Source organism: Poecilia reticulata, chromosome 2 (genome assembly GCF_904066995.2).
Source record: "Poecilia reticulata chromosome 2, P_reticulata-male-v2, whole genome shotgun sequence".
Lineage (NCBI taxonomy): Eukaryota > Metazoa > Chordata > Actinopteri > Cyprinodontiformes > Poeciliidae > Poecilia > Poecilia reticulata.
The window spans coordinates 9,136,239-9,153,281 of NC_088831.1; the positions used below are offsets into that span (position 1 = coordinate 9,136,239).

At 39.7% G+C, this 17,043-nt stretch overlaps 2 long non-coding RNA genes across 2 annotated transcripts in view; one reads left to right on the forward strand and one right to left on the reverse strand.

Annotated features, from left to right (window-relative positions):
- The window catches only part of LOC145555291 (uncharacterized), a 77,601-nt gene extending 62,091 nt beyond the window's left edge, over positions 1 to 15,510 (reverse strand). Inside the window, exons 1-5 of the long non-coding RNA XR_014091403.1 lie at positions 15,418 to 15,510; positions 8,338 to 13,173; positions 5,998 to 8,233; positions 501 to 611; positions 269 to 373 (exon numbers count right to left, since the gene is read on the reverse strand). This is a non-coding gene — a long non-coding RNA (uncharacterized LOC145555291). The remainder of the gene's footprint in view (positions 1 to 268; positions 374 to 500; positions 612 to 5,997; positions 8,234 to 8,337; positions 13,174 to 15,417) is intronic.
- The window catches only part of LOC145555292 (uncharacterized), a 31,628-nt gene continuing 30,095 nt past the window's right edge, over positions 15,511 to 17,043 (forward strand). The window contains exon 1 of the long non-coding RNA XR_014091404.1: positions 15,511 to 15,702. This is a non-coding gene — a long non-coding RNA (uncharacterized LOC145555292). The remainder of the gene's footprint in view (positions 15,703 to 17,043) is intronic.

Below are 17,043 nucleotides of genomic sequence, written 5' to 3' on the forward strand. Positions count from 1 at the left end.
GTAAATTTAGCTGATTGGCCTGAATTTGGAAAGGCACGGGCTCATCTAAATAAGATTCCACAATTTAAAATTAAATTAATGTATGACTTAAAGTAATCTGGAATGTAGAAATAAGAGGAGTACATTTAAGTTTGAAAAAGTGGACAATTTTCATCGATTCTAACCCTACAATCAGTTCTATAGTCTGTTTACAAAGTTTAAAAACATCCTTCAACTAAATAAAAATCTGAAATCATTTTTGATAAATGTCTGATCTGCTGACGGATACCTTCCTCAACGGGAGCTGGACAGCCATTTGTCGAACTTTTCAGCTAGAACAGCGTGTGTGTACCTGCCAGTCAGGGATCCAGGTGGTGTGTCTGCAAATGTTTCCCTGCAAAAAAAAAGCAAAACATCAAACAAAGATAATGCAAAAAGAATGAAGAGGATTATTTGAGCTTTGAAGCGACAACCATGTAGGTTGTCGCTTCAAAAGAAACGTATCTCGACAGATACAGAACCTGTCTGAACTTCTGTGGGGAGACGCATCATTTTCTCCTCAGAAGTTTGTAAAGGCCATCAGGATAAGGTTGGCGGGATAGTGTGACAGCATCTGATCATCGTCTTCAGCACTGTAAAAAGAAAAACAAAAGGGGGATAAAAAAAAACCAGAACTAGTATAGAGATTGAGATTCTGAGGGAAAAAAACTACATGAGTTAAAAGCAATGATGGTTTCTGTTTTAAACACAATCCAAAGCATTACATTGTCAGGAATCACAAGAGTCTCAAACGACTATAAATGTCATGCATCCTAAATGTTGAGAATTTCTTCATCCACTGGAAAAATGTATAATGAACTATGTTGCCAACAGACAAGTTAGCTATAGCCAGCTTTTCCTTTAAAGAAAAACTTTTTTCGCAAGCCAAATGGGTCAATGATAATGTTTCTCAAAGGCATTTTTAATCTATTTTTAAAAATTTTACTTAAAGCATATATTTTAGTTTGGAACAACATTTTTAAGCATTTATTTTTACAATAGATAGCACTGTTAAAAGTGTAAGACTTGTATTCCTAATGTTTTGCAGGTAACTTTAAACATATTTAAACATGTTTATAAATCTTTACACTGGTTGTTCCACCATGGCAAGTTGACCAACGAACATATGAAATAAAAGTCGGTCAGACGAGTTCCTTTTGCTCATTTCCAGGATTATTTCTTAACTTCATTTGACAACATATTTCTGAAAATGTTAGTCAGGCATATGAACAGCCTCGTCATTTGTGGACTAGTAAAATGTAGGTACTCAGCTGTCAAACATATGCTCAAGTACTGTTGTCATAACCACTGAAGTAGCATATTTAATAGGCATTTGCCATTAAATGCCTAATAGCCTATTTAATTATGGTATTTCTCTACCATAATTAAAGTAGAGAAATTATGGAAATATTTTAATAGAATAAATCTATATTCATACTAAACTTCTTTAAAACTTGACTGTATTTTTAATTTGCTGATTGAACTACAGAAAAGGTCATATTCCACTCAGCCACAGTAATATTCAACGCATATGAACGATCCAAATATCTGCGTAGGATGTCTACAATTGAATGTGTTTGTGATACTTTCTGTAATTTTGGCCTTAAAATAAAGTCAGTACACAGAACGGGGAGTTAGCTGCTGTTGTTAGCACAAACACATTAAACAAACCGGAGCCAACAGGGAATGACTAAAAAACAGCAACTCATGTAGCCGTCTGTTTACATATTAAAACTCATAAAAAATGTTTAAAAAAAGTCCAATATTTACATTTTGTTCCGTTTAATACATTCGCTGATAGCACACCAAGCAACTTTGGTTTAACGCCTCATATCACAAACAGCATACTGCTGACCACTCTCTGCTCCGTAGTGAACAGCTTGTGTTTTAAAACGTTTACGGTGACAATTTTCCGTAAAAAGGAAAACTATTTTCATCCATTTTTACACTCAAAGTCTAACCTCACCTCGGAAAATTCCTGCTTTGGAAAATTAGCTTGTCGTCTTCTCTCAAAGCAGTTTTTTTTCTGTCATGTTTTAAATGCGTTTCTACAACAGCACACCTGGCGTAAATGAAGCACACAGAACAATACTTTCCAACTGTTTTCTTCCTCTGTTTAAATTGCTAAAACAAATTTTTTTCTAAGGTCCCACCAGCTGTAAAACAATTAAAAAATATTTTCTTTTGGAAAATATGAGCAAAAAGTTACGCTGCACACCATCTTGCTCAGACTGTGTAGGGTGCAGTTGTTAGTAACTCACAAGGGTGGAGCCCCCTGTCGGTGGAAGGTAGATGCCATGATTTCAATGTGAGTCAATTCCTTGATTCTTGTTCAATTTTACACAATTATATATATATTTTTTTTTCATTAAAACGTTTTCCATTTTTTCTAGCACTCAAGAGCAAACAAATACCTTAAAGTTACACAAATTAAAAATGGAATATTTATGCATTTACATTTTTAACTTAATGTTTTATAAATAGAAATTTATTTCATTTTGTTTTCAGATTTTCCTCTGCATTTTGCCACCTGTTTATATCATATTTGCCCCTAAGAAATAATGGCTGTGCAAATTTGCACTATTATGATCTACTTAGAAAAAAAGAAAAACTTGGCCTACATGTGCACACATTTGTTTTTGTTTTTTATTTCCTTTGAAATTTATCCATTTAAATCTAATGTTTGCATGCACTGAGCGTGTGAAGCCAAAGTCAAATTCCCAGCTTGTCCACACAAACTTGACCATTGAAGCCGATTTTGAATCCAGCTATAAACTAATCCTCCGACATAAGATAAAAAGAGGAACTACGTATGGAATTGACACATTTGGAAGTAAAATGCAAATGATATGTAAAAATGCTTAGGTGTGAATTCAAAAAATATATAGAATACCAATTTGGATGTAATTTCCAGTCGAGAGAAAAGAGAACCTTCAATTTTATGCCCAACAACCTGATATTTTTACCTCTTTGAAGGGATTCAAATTTCAGTCTTTGCTCCTACACAAACTCCTTAATCCGCAGAATTTTTGCTACTGTGCAGAAACAAATGGAGTTGTGGCTACTTTGCTTTGCTGCAAAGGAGTCTTCCTTTGAGTACATGTATCAGAACATATGCCACTTTAGTGTATTTCAATTTGTTGTTTGTTAAAAGCTCATCAGAAAGATCGTTCCTACAGGAAATACTAATTATATAAACTCAAGCTGCCTGTTGTCCCTAATTCTGCTCCATCATGCCAACAAGCCCAAAGGGGAAGAAAAGTCTGTCGCAACAGCCTTTAAGAAAGTGCCAGATGGTTTCTGAGAACATCACACACCAATGTGACAATGCGCATCAGCTGCACTGTTTTCCGCATTCGGGCAAATAAGTAAACAAAATTTAGTCAGTCAGTTAATCACTTCTGTGTCTCATAGCTGCGTGATATCTTCATCCCCCCCTCTAAAGACTCCAAAGCTCTTTGTTACGGTCGGCACCGAGCGTGAAGTTTGCATATTTCCATCGTTTTTTTTAACGAGATAATCTGGACACCGGCACAAAAATAAGCTCCCCTTGCCGCGGCTCATTTGTCACCCTGATCTTAATCTATCGCGGCCAAGTCGTCTTCCTGTGTGGGCCGCTCTCAGCTGCAGGCCAACAACTCCAGCTGCCATGAGGGGCTGTTTTGGCACACGGCTTCAAAAAAACTGAAGGAGTCACTTTAGATAAGGCCAGACTCATACAGATGCACAATAATTCCTGATTACGTTTCTCTTCTCCGCATAGTCTGGCATCATTACGCGCTCCCGCCTGAATACTGCGGCACTTTGCCACACATAATGGTCATCAGTTGTGCCTGTGGTTTAATCACTAAAATTTGTCTCCTAATTTACCCACCAGCGTCTGGTGTTGATGTAATAAGAGGGACGTGATGTTCCTGTGGTTGTGAAATATGCCACCAGAACTTAAAAAAAAAAAGAGAGAGAGAAACCTAATATTAAACAAAAGGTTTGTTCTCATTTTATTTGCTAAACGCAAAGTAAATGTTAAATTGAAGGGGTAAGGATACCACAAAAAAAACAAAATCAAAGTTGTTTTCCGTTCCATGCAGGTACCCTTAAATAAAATCTGGTACAACAAGTTCCCTTCAGAAATTGTTTAGCTACTAAGCACAGTCGCACTTACGATCAATTAAAACGTTCTGAAAATTCAAAGTGTGCCACAAATACCACCCTGCCAGCCAAACTGACGGGAATAATCCGAGAAGCAGCTGGAATTAGCCTCTGTGGAAGACTCGTGAGGAGAAATTCGATTGGAGTCAAAAATGCTCTAATCCATCCCAAAGCGACATCAAATGTCACAGCCAAGCATCTCCAAAGAGCCATTGAGGTTGACGATGCTGTGGGTTGGAGGGATTTCTGGAAGCAGTCAGTCTTCCAATTAATCTGTAGAGGCCTCTGACTGAAGAACGTTGCTGTACGACAAATGGCTCAAATTCTGGGAAACTGAGATTATATTTCACTGTAAAATCTCCTAGATTACATTCAGTTGGTGAGAACTGCTAACCCACCTCATTTGCTTTTGCCATCACCCTTCAAATCTGCCTGGCTGCATGGTCAGAGATGTTGGAGTTGGGGATGTGATCCTCACCCAAAAGCCCTCCTTCTCAACTCCTCTGGGTTTTGAGGTCATAGGTCATGTATTATTTGAACTTTTGAGATGCTAATCATCTAGTCCAAGTTGCAACAACAACACATTCTAGATCCACAACATCCAAAACCAAAACTATTTTTCTGATTGTCACCCCGACTCACTATTTAGACATCCACTCTCAAAATGTAAACACTCTCTAGTCAAAGCATACCTTGTCAGACTTTTTCCAGCCCTTATCAATGGTTTGGTTATTGTCACGGCAGACTCGTGTTTGGTTTTTCCCATTGTTTCCCTCCCCACCTAAGCAGTACGCTTTAGTTTCGTCAAATAAAAGATATTTGTTTTGCTCTCCATCTGCCTCCGCCGAGTCGCCTTGAACAGTTCCCTCCGACGCAGAGATGCATCCTGTGACAGACGTCAAGGAACATTGACAAACTAGCGGTACAGTACGGGGAGGGAGGACGTGATTGGTGGTGTCTCTCAAAATCCGTGCAGCTGGAAGCCCAGTATGCGAGGCGTCTCTGTTGCTGTCTCGCAATCAGTATCTGCCTTGGACAGTGTCAGATTGATTCTCTCCAATCAATTCCAATTACTGGTTGCTCTTTTTTTTTTTTGTTGCTTTCCGCTTGGACAATTATTCTTAAACATCTAAAAAAGAACAAACAAGAAAAAGTCTTGCTGAGTTAGCAACCTGCTCATTTAGAAGGGACAGACCTAAAGGCGTTTGGAGTTTGAGTATTTAGTGAATTTAACCTTGCTTAATTTGAATTCACCGAAGCTAAAAACACCTTTAAAAATGCATAAATCACTGGGGGTTAACCTAGTGGCAGTCACTGCTAGCAAAACCCACATTTATTTTAAATCTTTGCAACATCATCTTAGCAATTAGGCCTCAGCTTAAGAGCAAACCTGTCAATCAAACTGCTTTTAGCAGAGCCACGGATTAGACGCTTTTTCTTGAAGTTTGAGTAGGAGCTGCTCTTTTTTTCTTTCTCCTTGGTCTTTTAATGCCTCAGCGTTTCGTGGTAATTAGTCGGCTCTGCGGCCGCGAACAGATAAGAAAAGCAAAAAATAAAACACGTTTATGTTGAGAAATGCCAAACAATGACAGGCTTGTGTAGCGGCTGTAATCAAATAGAGGCAAATGTCAGATTCCTGAGAGCAGACGGAAAGCAAAAAAAATAAAAAATCTACTTATTTGTTTGCTATTTATAGCCAACAGAGATTTTTATCTTGCTGCAGATTTTATATGGGCATGAATTCCCTCCCTCTATCTGTACAGTGTTCCACAAATGAAATGTATTTGATGATCTGAGAAAGAAAAAATTTAAAAAAAGAAATAAAAACACCTTTTCCTGCTTTTTGGGGTTTCGTGTTTCCTTCCCTCCAGGTCACGCAGCGTCCTGCCAGAATCTGAGGCCTCGAACTCCTGTCAGGATCTGCAGATGTAAACAACTCAATAGGCTGACAAGAGCTCAGCCTCCTGCAATAACTCTGCTGCGCTTTCCCACTGCTCCATTTGCTTTCATGTTCCTATCTTAAGAGTATGTCTACTCTTAGCAAACAGCAGAAGAAAAAAAAATAGATAGTTGAGGGATACAGGGATGGAGAATTTTCTTCCAGTGCTGGTCCCACAGTTCCCTCCTCCCCATGAACTTCAAAGAGCTGTAAGTGAAACTTTCTGACATCTTGACATCGAATTTACCTTCATGGTAGAAGACAGAGAAGCTCCAACTATCTCCATCTTCAATCACTCACTGATTAGGTCAACAAAAAAAAAAAGATTTTTCCAGCTGATTTGCTTCCACTGTATCACTCAATGACAAACATTTGACGTCTGCTAACCTACTTCACCGGATTCCTTTTTTAAAAAAAATTATTTTTAAAAAGGTCCTGCTTGAGTCGATGCCATGGTTTTAAGAGGCTCGGTTCGAGCTGCATAATTTTAGTCGCCCATACAGTAGACCATAGGCGTAGAAAGAGGGGGGTGCGGGGGACCTACTTAAATTAGGTTTGTATGCTTTACTCAAGTCTCACTAAATTGTTTATTCAACTCAAGTAATGTGAGCAATGTACATGTTTGGCCTGAGAAAAGTACAAGACTACATTATTTTGAGTAAACTGGATTTGACTATTTTTGTCACTGGAATGAATGCTTCAGCTCAGCGGTGCGCAGTAAAGTGCGGGAAGTTTCCATTGGAAGAAACAGTTTCTTTAAAGGTGAGTTATTCGTCTTCAGTATATTTTCATGTGCCATGTATGCCCTTACTACTCGCACTGTTCAGGTAAAATCACTCAATCAGGTCTTGTAGGACAATCAATCATGAAGCAATTCTGGATGGAAAGCTCTGCCAGGCAGAGACAACACATGAGTCTTTTACACACATTAAAGTTAATTTTAAATTGACTTCTCTTATGACTAGAAGAATGAATTTCTAAACTCTTAAACATCCTTATGAGTCAAACAACTAAGAATGATCATTATTAAGCTACCCAATTTCATGTGTTTTCTAGAAAACCCAACAAAACAAAAAAATTACATTAGTGCAGTGAAGGTATAGATAAGTGTCCGTTCAAAACCCAACAAGAAAGCGCAGATTTTCCATCTGGAAAGTAGGTAAAGCGTAGAAGCAGGAACACTGATCGCCTGCTCAGGAGGATTTGTTACCTCCTGTCATAAAAGTATAAATCTTCACTCTCTGCTTCGGTCACTCGACAGTGGACCAGCAATAGTTCTTTGAGTGGAGAGCCTTTCAGAAACATCTAAACTAGCTGTTGATCTGGACATTGTCCTCTTTGGTGTCAAAAGTTGAAGTACTTGATACTTGGTAGAATGAAGTTTTGCTGCTCACTCTGTTGCTCTGTTGTTTCAGATTTAAAGTCATGATCTAGATGGACATTACAGACAGGTCGTCCTTCACAGTGGTTGATGTGGATTCATGTTGTTCCTTCCTTCTCGCCCCTCTCCCCCACTCGGTCTCGGCATTGCTGCATCCAAATCCTCCCCCGTCTCTCTTCTCTGGCTTCCTGTCAGTCCAACTGGTTCTGGTGTTGGATCTTTGGGTTGCCCAGATTGTCCCTCAGGAAATGTCCATGTTGTCCACAGATGAAACAAGCGTCAACAGTTCAGAGTCGTCTTCTCTCACAGCTCTGAAGCATGTTTAGCTTTTGTTCCTCTACGCTGATACTGGACAGCAGACCAGTGGAGGTTGTTAAAGCTCAGTCTCACACAGTTTTCAGTCCAAATGCCTGACAGGAGACTGACAGTTGTCCCCTGGAGGTGATGGAGGTCTTTTCTGTCTTCTTGATCCTCCAGATCTTCTCAATCATTTTCATCGGCTGGTTTTGTAGGAGGGACATCATCTGGTCCATGGGAGGACAGTTGGGAAGAGTTGAGGTCAGAGGTCAGATGCACCGCGCGAGGCTCAGACAGAGAGAAAGAGAAAAAGCAAATAGAAATCAATTAGGGTTTGTTTTGTCATTTTCCTTGTTGTTTTGTATACATATATATTTATGAATCTTATTTTAACCTTTTACGTGATCATATAGTTTTAGTCATTTATTATCCATCCAGTATTATGGCTCCTGTTTGTGGAACAGTTTGTTATTTCCAATAAAGGTCTTTAGGATTCCAAAAAAGTTTGGTTCCCTCAATTTAGAAAACTCAAGGAACCACCTGCCTTATATACCTTCCCTATGACTCGTGTTTAGTCAGAATGCTGGATTTGGGGTGGAGCCCTCCATGCATGGTCAGTAGTTTCCGAGTGTCTTAACATCGGTGGTCTTCATCTCCTCCTTTGGCCAGCTGATTATTCCTGCAGGGTCTCTGATTACTCTGGTGAGTAGCTGTTTATTGCACGGATCTTGTTCTTGCCATTAAGCTGGCTTCTCAGGACTTGTCTTATTCGTTGGAGGTACAAGGGGGTACCCAAACGTTTCCAGAATGATGCTGCTGCACGCGGTTTTCGTAGTACACGATTCTGCCTCTAGGTATTTGTTCAACCACGCCTTCTCAATCAGTGTGCCAAGCAGCGTTGATGTGGAAGGTTTCATCTACCCGCAGTGAATTTTCTTGTAAGAGCTGTTTTGTCCAGCCGTCGTTTTTCTTCATGGAGAAGTTCTATGAGCAGTGCGCGGCTGAAGCTTTGCTTCCTGCTCAGAAAAAAGCATCGGAAACCGTTCAAATGTTGAAGACCGCTTACAAGGATGACGTTATGGTTGAACAAATACCTAGCGGCAGAATCGTGTACTACGAAAACTGCTCGTGCAGCAGCGTCATTCTGGAAACTTTTGGATACCCCCTCGTATTTGGCTGTGACTCCTTTCCTTGTGACCTCATTCAGGTTGCCATTTGCTTGTGGTATTCCCAGGTACTTGTAACTGTCCTCTATGTCTGCTATTGTTCCTTCTGGGAGTGAGACCCCTTCTGTGTGGATGACCTTCCCTCTCTTTGTAATCATCCGCCACACTTCTCTAGTCCGAATGACATCCCAATGTCAGTGCTGTAGGTCCTGGTGGTGCGGATCAGTGAGTCGATGTCTCGCTCGCTCTTGACGTACAGCTTGATGCCATCCATGTAGAGGAGGAGACTTTTGGTGGCTGCATTCTTGAGTCGGTATCCGTGGCCAGTCTGGTTGAAGTTTGGAGCCATCCCGTTCTTCCAAACAGCGATGATGCTCAGAGGGGCTTTCCTCCCCCATTGCTCCTTCCCACCTGCCTCACCCGGAGAGCCAGGCCGCTGCTGCTGGGACCTCTGTCCGTGGAGCGCCGGCTCCTTCGTCCAAAGAGGCGCAGGCGATTCTTCTTTGTGCCTGTCTCCTTCAGCTACAGGCGCGCCACCTGTAGCTCTGTATGTTTTTCTTTTTTTTGCCACCATTCGGATCACAGAAGCGTGGGTGAGCATATGCCTGCGCCTGCTTACCAGCAGGTTTCTGGAGGTCTATATGGTGGCTAGGGTGAGCCACATCTCCATGAGGTCCTATTTTGCTATTTTCCGGTGGCTCACCCCGTGCAGCACTAGCTGCGTGTTGAGGACCTCCCTTGCTGGCAAGTATGGGAATTGCAAGGAGCCGGCCTTTGCCCACAGGTCCACAGCAGCGCTACACTCCCACAGAAGGTGCCTAACCGACTCCGGGTCGGGGGCAGATGTCGCGGGAGTGCATGACGGCTCTGACCGGGAGGATCCCATGAGCCACCATCCTGGAGTCTGTTTGGAAGGACGGGATGGGTCGCGTTGACGATTTGGCTGAGGGGATTCAGACCTATGCAGAACAGCAGTGGGGGCAGAGAGTTTCCTGGAAAGAATTATGATTCTTTCCAGAGTTTTTGATTTCTGCCCCATTTGATTAACACTTGTGCAAGTGGTTTGCAGTTGCAGGTTTTTTATTTTAATTTTTTTTTTAAATATATATACTGCAAACTGCACAATTGGTTTGCAGTTGCAGTTTTTTATCCATCCATCCATTTGCTTACACCCTTGTCCCTTAGTGGTGTTGGGAAGGGTTGTTTTATTTATTTATATATAATGCAAACTGCAAACCACTTGCACAAGTGTCCACTGCTGTTCTGCGTCCTGAGAAGCCAGCTCAATGGCAAGAACAAGATCAGTGCAATAAACAGCTACGCCTTACCAGTAATCAGAGACCCTGCAGGAATAGCTAGTTGGTCAAAGGAGGAGATTAACACCACGGATGTTAAGACTCTGAAACTACTAACCATGCATGGAGGGCTCCACCCCAAATCCAGCATTCTGACTAAACGAGGAACAAGGAAGGTAAATAAGGCAGGTGATTTCTTGAGTTTTCTAAATTGAGAGAACCAAACCTTTTAGGAATCCTTTACTGTGGCAATTTAAAATAAAACCTATTGGGCGTATGTACAGTAAAAAGAGGAGTGGGCCCAAAACGGAACCTTGGGGAACCCAAGCAGAGCAACAAGGTCCCAGAATACTGAAATATTAAAACTGTACAATTCATGTTTAAGGTCAGAAATCAGCAACTTCCACCCAATATGCAGAAGATGTTTTGTGACAGAGAGGGAAGTTATAATTTAAGAGGTGATGGACATTTTAAAAAACAATGTATTAGAACAACCATGCAGAGTTTTTGTTTATCGGTGCGTGGAGTAGATGTATAGAATGGATTGAATGATGAGTTCAAAAAAGTAGAAATATAAACCAGCTTAAAAAACTGATTAAAAAGGAGCTTATTGCAAAATGTTCTATAAGATGACTGTTTTAAAGTCTGTATACTGTACTATTGAATATATAAATACTTTTTAAATAATGGGACATCTTTAAATGTCATTTAAAATGGAAACAAGTTGTCTCGTTTTGATGTTTGACAGTTAATTGATTATAAATTGATAAATATGAAAGGGGCAGGACATTATAAGATATTACATCTTCTACCTGCTCCCTTTCAAACAGAAAATATAAAATTTGCTTGTCACTTGGGCATAATAATTTGTTTTACCTCTTATTTCTGTAGTCTGTTTCATTATATTCTATTTTATTTTATTTTTTCTTTCTTGGTTGTCTTTTCTGTCTGTTAGAAATAAAAATAAATACATAAATAAATAATTAGCTGGCCAAAGGAGGAAATGAACACCACGGATGTTAAGACTCAGAAGCTACTAACCATGCATGGAGGGTCCCACCCCAAATCCAGCACCCTAAGACTAGCCGCAAGGAAAGAGGCAGAGGGCTAGTGAGTGTGAGAGCCACTGTCCAGGATGAAACATCCAAGATCCATAAATACACCAAGGACAAGGTCTCAACAGACGATGTGCTCAATAAATGTCTCAGACAATGGGGAACAGAGGATGAGGTGCTGGAGGTACCATCATGGGAGGACAAGCCCCTACATGGGATGTACCACCGACAAATAACTGAAGTGGCTGATATCAGGAAATCCTACCAATGGCTGGAAAAAGCTGGACTCAATGACAGCACAGAGGCACTCATCCTGGCTGCACAGGAACAGGCCCTAAACACCAGAGCAATAGAGGCTCAGATCTACCACACCAGACAAGACCCGAGTTGTAGGTTGTTCAAGGAGGCCCCTGAGACAGTCCAGCACATAACAGCAGGGTGCAAGATGCTAGCAGGGAAAGCGTACATGGAATGACATAACCAAGTGGCGGGCATAGTGTACAGGAACATCTGCAGAATATGGACTGGAAGATCAAAGTGGGGAACACCCGCAAAGGTGGTGGAGAATAACCAAGCTAAGATCCTGTGGGACTTCCAGATCCAGACAGACAAAATGGTAATGACGAACCAACCGGACATTGTGGTGGTGGATAAACAACAGAGGAAAGCCGTTGTGGTGGATGTAGCAGTACCAAGTGACTACAACATCAGGAAAAAGGAGCACGAGAAACTGGAGAAATACCAGGGCCTCAGAGAGGAACTGGAAAAGGCCTGAAAGGTGAAGACCACAGTACCATACCATCCCATACCAACTTTATTTATGAAGCAGTTTATACACCAATAAATTGATTAAAAACAAAAGAAAACTGACCAGCAGTAGAAGGGTTAAGAACACGATAGAACCGAGCTGCAGCGCATGCTTTAGCTTTAGCACAGGACAGCATTATCTCAAATAAAACAGACATATGGTCTGAAAATAATGAGTCACCAATCACTAAATTACAAACTGGTAGACCATAAGATAAAACCAGATCAAGACTGTGACCATGCTCATGGATAGCACCAGTCAGACTGCACAAAATTAAAAGAATCGGTAACATTAAGAAATGACTGAGCCATAGGTGAAGTAGGACGACAGACATGAATATTAAAATCACCAACAATGAGAACTCGGTCGTACCTTGGCATGATATCAGCCAGGAAATCAGAAAAGTCATTTATAAAGTTTTTGTTGTACTTCGGTAGACCGCCGCACACAGCACAGTGTGAGAGCTGCCGAGTTCAAATAGGCTGATCTCAAAGCTACTAAACGAGGCCAGAGGCAACTGTTTACAAGTAAAACTGCTTTTAAAAACAGTCACTATACCTCCACCGGACCCTGACATCCTTGGAGCATTAAAATAGCCGCAGTTCCGCGGTACAAGTTCATTAAAAATGCTGGAGTCACCAAACCACTTGTCCATGATTCTGTTAATAAAACATCCAATCAATAAGAGGAAAAGAAATCCCTAATGACGAAAGTTTTATTTGTCAGCAACCTGGCATTTACCAAACTGATCCTGGCAGAAATCGGCGGGTCTACACCATCAGGTGGCATCCGGTGCTCCCGGCAAAGAGGCCGCAGGTTGCTAGGATTCACCCTGTGTCTACAGGGCCGAGGAGCGCAGGGACCTGTGGTAGTGCCTGTGGTCATCGGGGCCCTCGGGGCAGTCACCCCCAAACTGGAGCAGTGGCTAAAACAGATCCCAGGAACAGCATCAGACATCTCAGTCCGGAAATGTCAGGTTCTAGGCACAGCCAAGATACTGCGCAGAACCCTCAAGCTCCCAGGCCTCTGGTAGAGGACCCGAGCTCAGAGGATGAAAGAGTCCACCTGCGGAAGTGTGAGAAGGGAATTTATATAAATATGAATAAATATATATACACATTGTCTGAGTATCTCCAAGTAGGTTTGATTTTGACTAGCGTTTCACCTAGCAGTAAACTACATTATTTTTTTCTTATGTGCACAACTATCAAACGTTTCCCAAATACAATGTGACCCCAACACTGAAACTGTGAGTTTCTGTAACAGTATATGTTGAGTCACTGAGGGAAATAACATAAACATACAATATTTAGGGCTCTCTAACAAGCACCATGATGTGCAGAAGTGCTTACATCCCATAACTAATTCTAGCATTTGCAATGCTGCAGCCACAAATTCCAAGATATTTGTGGCTGCAGATGATTACTTCAGATCAACACAAAGTGCTGCATAACTGTAAAGTGTAAGGAAAATAATTTGCAAACTTTCTACCTTTCTGATAACATTTTAAAACTTAGAAATCTGACTCGTTATCAAATTTCTGGGCAGGAAATTTAACAAGGCAAGTTATATCAGATCTGAACCTGTCCGAACAATATCAGATGATACATAGAGTGCTCACAGAAAGAAACATTTTAAGTCTGCTTTTAAAGCAGGTGTTTCTGTTTTTTAATAGAATTCCTTTAACTCAAGGATTAAAGCCAGTTCTAGGAGTTTAAGATAAATGGTGTTTTTTTTTATCATTTCTGCCTTTGCAATGATTCTGCTTAAACACCTCTTATACTTCGTATCACAAAACATTAGGCAATATCAAGATCAAATAATGGTAATATTAGCCTAAATGCAGCCAGTGGCGTCTGGGCCATAACTAGCATGTTGTCTTACATTGACTTCCTCCATTCAGTGTGCTAAACATGGTTAATAAATAAACAAAATAGCTAAAAAGCTTATTTTAGGAAAAAGCCTACTTTTAATGTGGGCAATAGTTACATTAGAAATGTTTGTGCTCTGCTTTTTGATTTTTACTTTTGCAAAAGTAAAAATCTGAAGTTCACTTCATGGCACTTGGTTACCAATAAACACACTCATCTCTTAACAGATTAATAACAAATATTGTTTTTGTTCAAAAAACATATTTCTTCTGCTCTTTTGAAATACCACTTATTTTATACTTGTTAACAATTGTGTAGTTGGTGATTTTTTCAGAAAATTTTGTTCTTTTTGTCATTAGTGGTAGATATAAAACACAAATTCAACACAAAAGCAAAAATCTCGATTTAGACTTCGTGGCAGTTCGTTACCAGAAAAAAAACCTACTTATCTCTTAACAGAAAATTAATAATAAGAGTTTATAAAACATACGCTCTTTCAAAATACTGCTTATCAGCTTAGATACAAGAAATTTATCGTTGGTACATTTTGCAAAAGTGAAAATCAGATGTTTACTTTGTGGAACTTTGTGGAACTTGGTTACCAGAAAACGCGATCATCTCTTAGCAACAGATTAACAGCGTAGCAACAACAATTCTTATTGATAAAAAAATGTTTTTTTCGCTCTTTTGAAATACCACTTATTTTACACTAGCAAGAATTATGCAGTGGGTGAATTTTGCAGAAAAGTTTTTTTGTGTGTGTGTGTCATTAATGGCAAATATATCAAACACACATTCAACACAAAAGTAAACATCGCGATTTATACTTCGTGACAGTTCGTTACCAGAAAAAACCCCGCTTATTTCTTAAAACCAAATTAATAACAAGTAGTTTATAAAACAAAAGCTCTTTCGAAATAACGCTTACCTGATTAGATACAAGATTTACCGTTGGCAAATTACGCTAAAGTAAAAATCTGAAGTTCACTTCGTGGCACTTGGTTACCAGTAAACACACTGATCTCTTAGCAACAGATTTGCAACAAAAATTGTTATTGTTCAAAAAACATAGGATTTCTTCTGCTCTGTCTCAGACGTTTACTTTATGGAACTTTGTGGAACTTGGTTACCAGAAAACGCGATCATCTCTAAGCAACAGATTAACAGCATAGCAACAAAAATTCTTATTGATAAAAAAAAAAACATGTTTCTCCCGCTCTTTTGAAATACCACTTATTTTACACTAACAAGAATTGTGCAGTTGGTCAATTTTGCAGAAAAGTAATTTTTTTGGTCATTAATGGAAAATATACTAAACACACATTCAACACAAAAGTAAAAATCTCAGTTCGTTACCAGAAAAACCCCGCTAATCTCTTAAAACCAAATTAATAACAAGTAGTTTATAAAACAAAAGCTCTTTCGAAATAAGGCTTACCTGATTAGATACAAGACATTTACCGTTGGCAAATTACGCTAAAGTAAAAATCTGAAGTTCTCTTCCTGGCTCTTGGTTACCAGTAAACATACTCATCTCTTAGCAACAAAAATGGTTATTGTTCAAAAAACATAACATTTGTTCTGCTCTTTTGAATTGGAGTGGAGCGGCAAAGTGAGAAGGATGGAAAAAAGAGAGCAAGGAAAAGCCAAAAACTGGACACATTTTGTTCGATTCAGACCCGCCAAAACTGCCAGCCCAGCCAGGGAGCCAGGATAGTTACAGGTAGCAACTCTAATGTTAATCACAATGTGTGAGTTAGTTAACTGATTATAAACTGTACCAGCCCCAAGGTTTATAGTTAAGGTTTACATTGGAGCCGCCTGGGAGAGCGGCGCGCGTGATCCGCACCAAGTTGCAAAGATCCAGAGATGCACGAGGCGCTGCGACACGCTGCGCATGCGGCGGCGTCAGCTCGTGCCGCTGCGTGTCCGCTTCAACGCGCACAATGAACCGAGCTCCGTGCTCATGATAAATTAAAACAAATTCAATAATTTCCATTGGCATGATTTATCACTTCTCTTTTTATTTCTCTTTCTTTCTACAAAAAACTGTATGATAAAAGCTTTCAGGTTGGTGCTTTGGTCTCAGCTAAACCTATTTTTGAACGAAACTTTTATTTACAAAGATTTCAAAATAAATTTTATTTGTCGTTTTGTTTATTTATTTTGGATATTTGAAATGCCTTCCAGTTGCAGTGCTAAATGTTCATTATAATTTTAAGTTTACTGATCTTTCAGATTGTGTTCTTGCATTATAATTTTCCCATTAACATTTATTACTTAAAAATTGTCTAAAAACAGCAATAATATTGTTTATCAAAAATCAAAATTTGTTATTGTGACAGGTCTACACACATATGATTTATAGTGTAGTTAGTTTATTGCCATGGATGGCATAGTTACTTTGAAAGAGTAATTTGATCACTCAATGAAAAATTCATCCATCAGCTAGAAAATGTGCATCTCTTTTCCCTCCATCGTTTACGTTTGTGTCGCTGGTGTTACATATGAAACGTATCTCCCCAAGGAAAAAGAAGAAAGCAACAATATGTGTTTTCTAAAAATAATCACAAATACTTAACTTGGATACGTAATTTTAATCTGATTATTGGATTGTAAATAGTAACACGTTAGATTACGCGTTACAAGGGGTCAGATTAGAGTAACAGTTGATGACACCATTGTTTGACATTTTTGCTCAAGCTATTTACGGATCTTTCAAGTTTCCGATATGGGTCCCCCCCAATGATAAACTTGTTCCTACGGCCTTGCAGTAGACCATAACATTTCGGAGCATTTACCTTTACCTCAATGTCTGCTTTCATCCAAAGTAGCCATTACTCAAACCTACCAACAGTGACAATGCAATCTGTGTCTGGAGCTCTACTTGCTTTATTTCTGCACTGGATTTCCAAAGCAAATTGCGCTAAATACAAGCCGCAGAGAAACAGGTTCAACAGACAGCACCGATTTTAGGATGCAGGAAGAAAGAAGCTTTCTTTAAGCTTTAACTGGACTGGCATGTAGCTTCAATTGAATCATTCCAGAAATATGTTGTTTGTGA